This window comes from Mastigoproctus giganteus, chromosome 10 (assembly GCF_048544385.1).
Source record: "Mastigoproctus giganteus isolate SK-2022 chromosome 10, ASM4854438v1, whole genome shotgun sequence".
NCBI classification, from domain to species: domain Eukaryota; kingdom Metazoa; phylum Arthropoda; class Arachnida; order Uropygi; family Thelyphonidae; genus Mastigoproctus; species Mastigoproctus giganteus.
Window position 1 is genome coordinate 101,235,784 of NC_143584.1, and position 13,006 is coordinate 101,248,789.

Consider the following 13,006-nt stretch of genomic DNA (forward strand, 5'->3'; position numbering starts at 1 on the left):
AAATCAACTAGATCAGTGTTTTTCAATCTTTTCTGATCGCAGCCCACTTGGACAAAGCACATAACTCAGTGGCCCACTAGCCCCTCCCATAATTCACATTTAAAGATAGGTCATATTTTACAGCCAGAGGTGAGCCTACAAATGCCGCATCGAAGTGTAAAATTGTGGTCTTTGCATTTATTGTCAGCCCTGAACTGATTCCAACTAAAAATTAAGTCAAATGAAAATTGGAAGTTGGGACATACTGTGAATAATACCAAGAAGTGATACAATTGTAAAGTATATAATTATTTATTCAAGGAATTAAGTGGGTACATATAAAAAAGAATAAAAATATACTATATAAATTAATGCGAAGAATGGCACTGCTTACTTTCAGAAACCAGTAAAGGTATATCCGGTTCCAAGTTGGAGAGTTTTAATCTCATATCCGGCTCCACGTTTAGCCGATTTCTGTTCTTTATTTTCATACTCAAATGTTGAAAAATCAACTTCGCAGTTATAAGTTGAGGGGAATGGCAGTAAGTACTTTGGTGCAACATTGGTGAGTGCAGGATATTCTGACTGTATGTGGAGCCAAAAGCCCATCAAACTTTTTTCCCTTAACATGAACTTCAATGACATATCTGATGCTAGTTTGACAGGATTGTCTATCTCTTTTGACAAAAGCTTCCCCTTGATGTTTTTTATATATTCCATGCTTGTAAAAGGATTCCTGATCCACTCAAATCCTGTTTCTGGTTCTGGAAAATATTTTTTGAACTGGTTGCAAAGGCCTCGTAAGTGCTCTTTCAAGTTGTTGATGATCATATCAGAAATTTTTTCACCAGACATCATCAAGAAATCATTCAGCGTAGTAAAACTTCAAAGTCTTGTTTGTCGAGGCATTTCTGCTATAGTTCCATTTTCATACATATTGCTCTTACTTTATTTTGAACATTAAAGATGGTGACATTTTTTCCTTGCAACTTAGTCCACCTGAAACCCGGACCCCGTCGGGCGCATGACACTAATATAAACGCGCCAAACATAAACAGTGCTTAGCATGAAGTGACCAGAACAAATATTTATTTAGCAGTGAAATTTGCGGCCCACCAGGAAATCTTCACAGCCCGCCAGTGGGCTTGTGGACTGCACTTGGAGAAAGGCTGAACTAGATGATTGTTATTTGTATCAGCACATTAGTGAAAGTAATAAGCATAAGAATATTCTAAATCTGATTGTCTTACTAGTCTGATGTGATCCTTCCACTTGTTCAGATTACGAACCTAAGGGGCCATAAATTCAAATTAAGAAAAGACAGATGTAGAATAGATGTGCGGAAATTTGCCTTTAGCCAGCAGGTGGTTAATTGCTGGAACAAACTTCCATCTATTGTTGTGAAAGTTGATAGGTTGAATAAATTTAAGGAGGAACTGGACAGGCATTTGGAGGAAATGGTGTGATTTTTTTTTTTTTTTTCTTTTTGGCTGATGCTGCATAAGCTCATATACTTGCTTTCTTGCATCACATGCCACTACTACTACTACTACTACTAATCAGATGATATCATAAAGCTAAGGGAACATTAACAGAAAGTGATCAAGAAGTCCTAAGGTGGATGTGAGAGAGAGAGAGAGAGAGAGAGTGAGGGAGGGGTAGCAGTTGCTAAAAGAAAAGGAATGGGTTTTAATTTCAAGAAAGGAGATTAACTAACCTGGCTAGCTATTTTGACAGAGTTACTTGTGAGCTGGTTGTAGGACGTAATTTCAACGTTGTTTACTTGGATTTCTGCCAAGCATTTGACTTAGTCCCACATAACTTAGTCCCCCATAGGTTAATGTACAAGCCAGAACAACTGGAACCATACAAGAAATTTTTAGATGGATCGTAGGATGCTAGGAGACAGAGGGTTGCGAATAATGGTTACTCTTATATATCCACATTAGTATTAGTCAAATAGTGCAAGGAAGCCACAGGCTTTTGATGCACTAAACAAAAAAAAAAAAAGACATTATGGAGGAAAATGTAAACAGAAATATGTCATGGAATATTACTGTATAAACTGCCATGAAGACTTGTCTTCCAAGTACTACTTTAAAAGAATGTCAATAATCGTTTTCTCAAATACCACCCATTTCGTTGTCCTAATTATTTGCTATATGAGTAATTAGGCTTTGATATTCGTGGTACTTTCTTATATGGAATCTACCCATTTTTACCTCCTTTGATTCAAATCTCTTTACCAATTTCTTCAGTTAATTCATTCACTGTCTCTATTTGCACACCAAACCTAGAAATCACTGAAAACCTTTTGCCTTTCTTTGACACTCTACTCTACCTTTTCAAGTCTAAGATTCCTAAAAGTGAATGTAATTTTCCTTGGTGATTTTAATGTTTTATAATTTGAACTGGCTTCAGTTTTTAGTTATACAGACCCAGCTGGTAGAGTTATTTAGGCATTTTGCTGTTATAATGGCCTTAGTGATAAATAAAAAAAAAAAAAAAAAAGAAAGGGGGATTATATCTCATCAATGGGGAACATGAGCTACAGGAATGGATCCATTATTAGGCACTGCTAATCCTGCTCCCATTATCTGATGATTATCTACAGTCCAGCATGAGTCCTGTTTGTTAACTGATCTCTTAATTATGCATACTATATACAGTGGATTCCGGTTATTTGGGCCACCGGTTAATCGGGGCAGCCGTTTCTTTGGGGCAAATCTTAAAAAACAAAAACCAATCGAGAAAATAGCCAGGGTTTACTTCGCTTAATTGGGACAAAATGCCGTTTAATCGGGGCAGGAGACCTCAGCACTGGAGATTACCCTACGATTGTCTCCGACCGTACCACATAGTTCGGTCGGATTTCTGGAGGTTACAACCATAAAAGAATAAAAACAATTAGCAGTCACCTGTTTATTGGGCTTTTCTGTTAGTGCAATAAACGGACAGTAAACTCGATCTTATTGAATTTGCGGTAATACCGACAGCTGGAATTCTGTGGGTTATTATGGTAAAATGTGTTTACACTTCCATGGAATCTTCAATCATATAACAAAAATAATTTTCAGAATCTTCTCTTCATTCCTATTTTTAAAGCTTCCTAATTTGTTACTCCGTTCTCACTTGCGCGTGTTGTGTTACTTGCAATTTGTGTGTGCCCTGTTCTTTGTTATTGATTGCTTATCTTTTTACTGTTTTAAATTTCAGCCCCCACCAACAAATGTCAGTGAACAGAAATGTCAACTAGTTTAGTTAGTATGTACATATTACAGTACGTATTAATTATTCCGATCATCACGTATATTCTTCCGATTTTCACATATCATTTAATTTTTTAATTGGTAAGGTAATAAAGGGTAAATTTGTGCTTAATATATCTTTACTTTTATAGCCTGTGGATAATATTTCTCCTATTTTCGCTAATTAGAATCACTGTTTAATAGAATTAAAATTCAATTCACAAACGTGATCATAATGACCGGCGCTTACTGCACATCCTATAGTGAACGGTTATTTACTATTTTGAGTTCGTCGTAACGTGATTTGATTGTACAGTGAACTAGTTGTGGGGGGGGGGTAAATTGTATTTTTAACTACTTACGTGAAACTTCGGATAATTGGGGCAGCCGCTTAATCCAGCCAAAATGCACTAGTCCCGATGTGTCCCAAATAACCGGAATCGACTGTATTTTAAAAGTATTTGTGTATTATCCAAGTTTATTTTAACATTTTCTGTTATTAATTATTTCTAACACAATATTTCAAAAGAATAATATTCTCCTCTCTATACATACAACCTAAAATCATTAAATTGATATATAGACTACAAAATTCGAAAATTAGAAACCTCCATGCTCAGCAGCTTATCATTTTTGGTGTTTTTACAGGCAATTATTCTACTGTTCAACAATTTTCAATATGCTAAATGCAATTCCCATGCAAAAATGTTGCTATAGTAGTGTACAAACGAATGCTGACTTGTTATATATTATGCAAGTCCAAAATTCAAATTTTATGGCTGACATCAAATAGCAAATATGAAAACTAATTAGTAAAATAGTTCAGTAGCGAGGCAAGGTACTAAAATGCATCCTACTGTTAATCTTTTTTTTTTTTTTTTTTTTTTTTGATTTGGTAGTTGTTGGCGCATCGGCTTCTGTGGCCATATTGCACCTCCAAAGGTTTTTTTTGCAGTACAGTGATCCAAGCCCGAGGCGGGAATCGAACCCGCGACCTTTGGGTTGCCGGGCAGGTACTTTACCCACTCGGCTAGCCCGGTCGGCCTACTGTTAATCATGACAATGTTGGCAATTATTTAATCTTTCTTTAGATCCCTCCCCCCCCCCCCCTTTTCAGATTTTAATCAGAGGCAGGAGCCTCTTTGCCTCACTCTCGGCATGGCTGTGTAGGTTTGGTTACGAAAAAAAGGAAAAGGTTATTATATTTTTCATTTTGTTTCATAACCTGACCTTAAATGGTAGGTTAGGAAATAATAGGAAAAGAAAGAAAGATTATATATATATATATATATATATATATATATATATACACACTTGTTTATATATTTTTGTTTTTAAATTGTACTACTTGGGAGCATCAGGTTTGTAGCGACCCCAACCAACGCTAGTTATATTTAAACCTAGCCCTGGTGTGGATAGCCTTACATATAAAGTATAAGATACATATAAAAAACAATGAAAATTAATGAAAAGTTAAAGAAAATTAACATTCTTCCACATAGCCATATCTCTGCTACTCCTGAGGCGGCTTTGAGCAGACATATAGCCATAATAGAGGAATGTATTATACATACCCGTTTCCGTAATCTCTATACCAGTTTTGCTGGGTTAATTACTTGGTGGATAATTTGGAATTATAAGAGTATTTTTATTGAATAAATGTACTTATTATTATACAAGTACTTAATTTTAAATAAACAGGGTGGTTTACATATATTACAACAAATTGTGATAGGAGATTCAAAGATCTACGGGTGTGTAACAGATTGAAATATCATAGTATATTACCTCCATGTCCTGTGGTGGTCAGTCTGAAAATATTCAATTTCCCGTCAAAGTTTAGATTTTATGTATGTGGTGTGCTGTTTATTGCGCAGTCATGTCAGGTTTTGACCATGGCGTGATAGTTAACCTTGCCATAGGCAACGTCGCATTCTTTGCATTCCTGAGCGTGGGCAGGTGTTGATTGTAATTTAGAGCTTGTTGTATTATTGTGGGAAGCAGATACAATATGATATCTAACCATGCTAAAAATGTTAGAAATAAATGGTAATAATTGACATGGTGTTTATTAAAATAAATAAAATGGGAAAAGATGGGGTGATAGTTATTAAATTAAAATTAAATGTGTTATCCGTAGGGTGTGGGCTGTCAACGCTTTTCTAAGGCATGATAGCCCTGTATAACTATTTACAACTATTCCTTGGGGATAACTATTTACAATATTTACAGCCTTTTTCATTGTGAATATTAACTCTGTGTTTCCGTACTTGTAATTAAATCTCGATTTAGTGGAAATGCATTATACCTGTATGTATATATATATATATATATATATATATATATAAATAAAAACAATGTATTGTTTGTATCATAAATATAGTGTCTGTAAAGATGGAAATGAAAAGTACGCAAAGTGCCTGAACTAAGAGGTTTAAAGGAAAGTAGAAACTGGAAGTAAAGTAGTGGTGAAAAAATTTAAAAAAAAAAAAAATTCTTTCACTTTTTCACCACTACTTTACTTCCAGTTTATACTTTCCTTTAAACCTCTCTTAGTTTAGGCACTTTATATACTTTTCATTTCCATCTTTACAGATATTTATGATACAAGCCACACATTGTTTATATCCTTTTGCTTCCTTTATTGCTGCCCTGCGTATCTTGGAGCATTAGACATATGTTCACTTTTATTATTTTTCCCCCTTTCATCCTTCTACTGCTTATTTTTACTCTTAACAATATAATATTACTACTATATATATATATTGTGAATAGCTATTGAGATGTTGATTGACGTTATAATATGTGTGTATCCGTGCAAGTGCCTTTAAAAATAAAAATACAGTAATAAAAAATTAATATTTTGTTAATAAACAATTTGTGTTAGTCCACCCATGATTCTAAATAAAAAAAGGTCAGGTTACCCCCTCCACTTCGGGAGGGGTTCAAGCTCCCATGGGATTCAAGTGGAGGTAACCTGGCCTTTTTTCACCATTATGGAAAGTGTTCATCAGGGTATGTGCAATTGGGGCAAGTTACCATTAGTGCTTCTGAGATTAGGGCAAGTTATACTAAACTGATGTTATCGTCTGTTGTGTTCACGCGCCAATCAGCACAGTGTTTGCCCTGCCTACCTTTCAATCAATATATCGTTCTTGACTTCTGCTCCACACCGATAACACCTACTGTCTGTTTACTGAGCGAGCAGTGCTAGAACGCTGTATCGAGAAATTTATTTTCCACACAAGTTAGCCGACGTTTCCTGCAGCTCTCATGTTAGCTTTCTTTACCTTCACTGTACTGAGAAGTACTACTCAATTAATCCCTTTAGCTCTTAATTCGTGCTTCCTACAGCACAAATTCTCAAATTGCCTGTACTGTATTGCCTAAAGGACAGAGGTGAGCTGTAGCAGTAAATATACATTGCAGGTGTGGCGCTAGGGTATTTGGCATTCTTGAGATACTTTTATTAAATATTATTATAATAAAAATTGTGAATTTTGCTCCGTAGATGTTGGTGTCCCTATGCCCTGCTTACCACGCTTACTGTGTTCCACCGCCCTGGTTGCATGCAAGCTTTATTCTGATTCATAACTCGATGCATTCTCCTTGCTGCAATAAAAATTATTTCAATTATGCATGGAGAAAAGTACAGCAATGATTTAAAAGCTATTCCTCTGTCCCGAGACACAGTTTCGATGCTTATTAAAGTTCTCGGACAACATAAAATTCAATTTATTAAATCGATTGAGAGAAAGTCCAATTTTTGCAGTACAGTTAGATGAAGCCACAGATATTTCAAACCTTGCTCAACTTAATGTATATGTTGGATACTGCTGCGAGGGGGATATTTTGGAGGATTTTCTATTTTGCAAAGCTTTTGGAAGGAAGAACGACGGGCCAGAAGATTTTTGATGTTATAAATATTTTCTTTCAAACAAATAATCTAACATGGACAGCTGTGTTGCGATTTGTACTGATGGTGTACTGATGATGTGTTGCAATTTGTACTAAAGGTTTAAAAGGCAAAGTAAAGGAATATAGTTTTTAATCATTGCATTATATATAGGGAAATATTAGTAGCGAAGGAAATGCAAACTGATTTGTACGGAGTTTTGAAAGATGCAGTAAGTGTGATCAACTTTATTGATAGTATAAACTTAAATAGCAGACTTTTCACTATACTTTGTAATGAAATGGGATCTGCTTATGAAATGCTTCTTTTATATACAAAAGTGAGGTAGTTGTCCTGTGGTGAAGTGTTGTGATGTCTTTTTGGCCTCAAACATGAAGTTTTATTGTTTTTATTGGATACAGATCAGAACTTTGCTCAGTTGTTTACAATTACAAAATGTCTTGGAAAACTCAGCTGCCTTGTTGATATATTTGAAAAACTTAATGATTTAAATTTAAGTCTTCAAGGACAGGGAACAAATATATTAATACTCAGAAGCTTTCAAAAGTAAACTCAACCTTTGGAAAACAGAATTTGAGCATAATAATACTGAAATGTTCCCATGTTTTTCTGATTTTGTTAATAGCAATAATATCGACATTTTACAATTTAGGGATGTCATTGCCACCCACCTAACAATGCTAATTAAGAATTTTTCCAAACAATTATGTTTCTCTAGAAAAAAATGTTGCATTGGATTCATGATCCCTTTGCTTTTGAAATTTCTTCATGTTCCAAAATTACCATTGAGCAAAAAGGAAAATCTTGTTGACCTGTCATCTGACGAAGCATTATGTGCTCGTTTCAAGACTACTTGGGAAAAATTTTGGCTTTCTGTTCGAGATGAGTATCCAGAATTATCCAAAATGGCGATACAAAGATAGCTACCTTTCAGGTCTACATATATATGTGAGGTTTGTTTATCAAAATTAACAGCTATTAAAACAAAACAGCATTCCAGACTTGATCCAGAAGATGACATGAGATTAGCAATTTCACATATTGTGTCCAAATATGGACCAAATATTATCGGTTATCCAGGCTCATTCTTCTCAGTAATTGTTAATTTTTTATTGTTTTGTAATCTTAATTGAAGAATAAGAATTTGATTTGTTGTTTTTGCTGTATTCAACAAAAATATTAAACAATTTTTTATTCCTTTCTCAGTACTCATACTCATATAAAATTTTCTAGTACAATTTATAAAATGCCATTTTTCTTCTCTGAAAATCTTGTCATCCTCCCTCGGGGTTTACAATTTTATATTTAGTAAAAGGGGGATCGCAAGCAAAATAAGTTTGCGCACCACTGCCATAAATAGACTTCAAGAATGGCCAGTAAAGTGGCAGCTGTATTTTAATACAACAAAGTTCAGTGTCTTATACTTGGGAATAGCAACCCAAAAATAACTTATACACTTGGTTGGGTTGAATTAAAAACTAAAGAAGAATCAGGTTCGGGAGTTAAAATACTGTCTGATGTGAACTTCTCTGAGCAGTGTAAATGGGCTGCAATGACGATGTCTGGTGTCCTGTCAATGATTTTTTGAACTTTTGCTTATAGAGAGGTCATAATCATACTATATAAGGTATTTATATAGACTGTACTTGGACTACTGTGTTCAGATATGGAGACTGTACCTAAAAAAAGAAAGCTTCCTTTGCCAATCTTTGGACCCTTTGAAGAAGCGTGATGTTTTTTTTTGTTTTTTTTATTTATTTATTATTACTATTTAATTAATTATTATTTAATTTCTTTATTTTTTTTTGGCTGGTGCAGCAAAGACCTTTTGCTTCTTTGTACCATATGGCTAATACTAATACATACGCAGTATATCTACTGAGTGCCTCTCATGTTCTTCTGAGAAAACATTGTCAGAAGAATGCTGAGCAAACTTGATTCCAAGAAAGCTTCAGCTTTCAATGGTATTTCTTCTTGCTTTCATGTCAGCTTGTTTTTAAACTCAGTGTGTGCTCAGAGCTTACTCTTGTTCTTTGCCTTTTTTATTTTCTTCTTATTTTACTGAGATGCTTCCTTCTGCTTGGAAATTTGCCGATATCCAGGTTGCTATTTCTCTTCCTTCTAATGATTGTCCCATTGCGCTGCTTCTACTCTTTCCAAAATAATGGAGAAATCTGTTCATCACAAACTGTTAAACTATCTTAAAACTTTTCATCTGCAATGTGATTACCAATAATGATTCTTTTATTGTTGATCCGCTAGTCATATATTGGCTTATGTTACTCATCTTTTCACCAATTCGATAGAAAGATTTAATGAAATATCTCTCTCTCTCTCTCTCTCTCTCTCTCTCTCTCTCTCCCTCCCTCCCCCCCTCTGATTGCACACTACCGACAACAATAAACAGAACTGTCTTTTTATTCTGTACATGTTCTGTTCCCCATGATTCAGTTCTTTCTCCCACTGTTTTCATCTTATGTTAATGATTTTTTCCCCCACTGACTGGAAATGTTATCTATAACTTTGCTGATAGATAGTACACTACATTCAACCTTCTAGTTTGAGAAACCTTGCCCTCTACAGCTCTTCTAATATATCCACTAAAATGCCTTAAATGCTGATCGCCAGGTAGTTTTTCATTGTGGAAAAGAAAACTTTGTTTGATTCAATCCTTTTGAAACTCAGTTGTCTTATTTCTCACATAAATGGGTCTATTGCTGGTACAATCAACTTTAATGACACTCAGATTTCTAAGCACATATTTCTATTTTGATTACCTTGAGTTCTAATCTCTCTCTCTCTCTCTCTCTCTCTCTCTCTCTCTCTCTCTCTCTCTCTCTCTTTCTGTAAAGCATAAAAAAAAACTGGGTTTCCTTTTTTTGTTCTCAGTGTTACTTTTATTCTACACAACTACTGGCTCTGTACAAATATCAAAGATACCCTATCATGGAATATTGTTTCCATATCTTGGATGGTTCCCCCCAGAACCTCTCTCAAGCTTCCAGAGTCTATTCATAAGAGGGCAGTTTGGTTAATTGATGACCCATCTCATATGAAGTCTCTCTACTCTCTGTCTCATAGAATTCTGTATCTGCTGCATGCCTTTTCTATAGATGTCTCCATTGGCACTATTCTGAATTTATTTATTTATTTATTTATTTATTTTTTATTTCCTCACTCTCTTCCCATCAAATCTGAACACATGCCACAACCAGTCAGTCAACATCCTTTTATTGCCCAATTTCAAACTCATAGAACCAGCATTTCCTTTTCTTCTGTTATCCTTTTCTGCTATTGTTTTGTGGAACAATCTTTCCTTACACGAATTTCCCAGAAATTACAGTCTGCAAAAACTGAAATATAATGTCAAGATGATGTTATTTTCAGCATGGGTTGAATGTCTTTTCAGCCTTCAACCCATGCTGAGTACTAAGTTCTATAGGTTCTATTCAAAAAATTAAATGAAATTAATTTAATTAATTTAATTATTTTTTTTTTAATTTAAAAAAAGTTCTATTTATAGATTCTATTTAAAAAAAAAAAAAAAAAAATATCAAAGGTACCCTATCATGGAATATTGTTTCCATATCTTGGATGGTTCCCCCCAGAACCTCTCTCAAGCTTCCAGAGTCTATTCATAAGAGGGCAGTTTGGTTAATTGATGACCCATCTCATATGAAGTCTCTCTACTGTCTGTCTCATAGAATTCTGTATCTGCTGCATGCCTTTTCTATAGATGTCTCCATTGGCACTATTCTGAATTTATTCATTTATTTATTTTATTTTTTTTTATTTCCTCACTCTCTTCCCATCAAATCTGAACACATGCCACAACCAGTCAGTCAACATCCTTTTATTGCCCAATTTCAAACTCATAGAACCAGCATTTCCTTTTCTTCTGTTATCCTTTTCTGCTATTGTTTTGTGGAACAATCTTCCCTTACACGAATTTCCCAGAAATTACAGTCTGCAAAAACTGAAATATAATGTCAAGATGATGTTATTTTCAGCATGGGTTGAATGTCTTTTCAGCCTTCAACCCATGCTGAGTACTAAGTTCTATAGGTTCTATTCAAAAAATTAAATGAAATTAATTTAATTAATTTAATTATTTTTTTTAATTTAAAAAAAGTTCTATTTATAGATTCTATTTAATAAAAAAAAAAAAAAAAAGTGGGCAACTAAGAGCAAGTGCATGACTGGAAATTGTGGATATGCAATATACAAAATGAGAGTTGCTTATTGGATCAATTATGACTGCTGTTTATTTTGAACACATCACAAGAAACATGGGGGAGGCAAACATTAGAAGCCAAGGAGACGATCATTATCGAAAATATAACATTTCCAGAACTGATGGGGGGGTTACGTTATAAAATGGTTAATATCAGTAAATTTTCATGGTCAGAGCGAAGCATCAAGACTTTAATTGCAGCAAGGAAGATCTGTAGTGAACTAAGATATTTCTTGAGCTCTGTTAACTGGAGTTATTGCTACGTGAAATTTGATACTAATGCATTCAGGGACGTTTAGGGATTTATCTTGGAGGCCACAAAGCATTTTTTCCAATTGAAAAGTATTGCCAAAATGGATGACAAAAGAGCTAAAGGATTGAATTGAGTAAAAAAAAAAAAAAAAAAACCATAGGAGAGTTACAGGCTATTATATTATGTGACACTTCATACAATAATTGTAAGCAATTATGTAATGAAACCACCAGTAATGGGATAAGTCTTACAAAAGCTGAGAATAGGAAATTTGTTAGTAAAGAGAGTTAAAAATGGGCAAAAGGAATTCTACTCATTTATGAATGCACAGAAGGTAAATTTAATAAGCTCTTTGCAAGATAGACAATCCAGCTGCATTGGTAGCCACGTTGAACAGGAATTTTGCAGCTGTCTCCACTGCATTTGAAACTGCATTTTTTTATTGAAACTACTTTACTATTAACTAGTGTTAAGAAGAAATAGTGATGCCAAGTTGAAATTTAAGTCACATTATGTCTATCTGAAAAGGTACAAAAGTGTAGAGAGCATAAAATCCTGGGAGGGAAGGATGATGTACATCCATTTATACCAAAAGAGGCGACATGTGATTATGTCCATCTGTTTATTATATAGGGAAGGAGCCAAAGAAGTAGTAGGCAGTTATAATGAGTTTGATTTATAATATTGATAATATTGGTAATATTGTGGCATCTATGGTTTAAGATGCAGTATAGGAGCATCTTGACAAGAATGATATCTAAATGGACCTTGTTATGTTTTGTGAAGGGGAGGCTTCACAAAATATTTGTCTCACTAAGCTGATAAAGTATTACAATGAGGTATAAATTTCATTGTTAGAGATTTGTATTTTAGTGAGACCTTTCCTGTGAGAAGATATTGCATTAAATTAAAGCAGATTGGGATGGCAGGAAAGATCCATAGGTTGCTTGAAGAACAGAAGACAGAGAGTGGTCATAAATGTGTATTCTTCAGAGTGAAGTGATATTGATGATGGGTGGCTGTCAGAGTTTTCTGATAACATAAAAGGTGAGGTTTTAGTGGGGGAACAGAAACCCAGGAGTAGTTTATAGATTGGGGGGGAGGAAATTAAAGGATCTAGGATGAGTATATTGTGTTCTCGTATGGTTTTTTCCAACTTTGCAAGTAGATAGAAAGGTCATTATCCCTTTCTACAAGATAGTGGCATGACCTGGAATATTGTTTCGAGGTCTGGCTAAAGAAATATATAGAACTTCTAGATGACCAGCTTGGTGAAAAGTGCTAGCATTAGCCCTATTAGGAATGGCTTAGAAGATGTGGGCTAATGAGAGTGATAACCAGACACGTTGGGAATAGCATGGGATTTGATTGAAGTC

General features: G+C 34.6%; 1 protein-coding gene across 1 annotated transcript in view; it reads left to right on the plus strand.

Moving 5' to 3' along the window:
• The window catches only part of CenB1A (Centaurin beta 1A), an 806,494-nt gene that overhangs the window by 50,502 nt on the left and 742,986 nt on the right, over positions 1 to 13,006 (plus strand). The gene's annotated exons all lie outside the window — the stretch shown is intronic.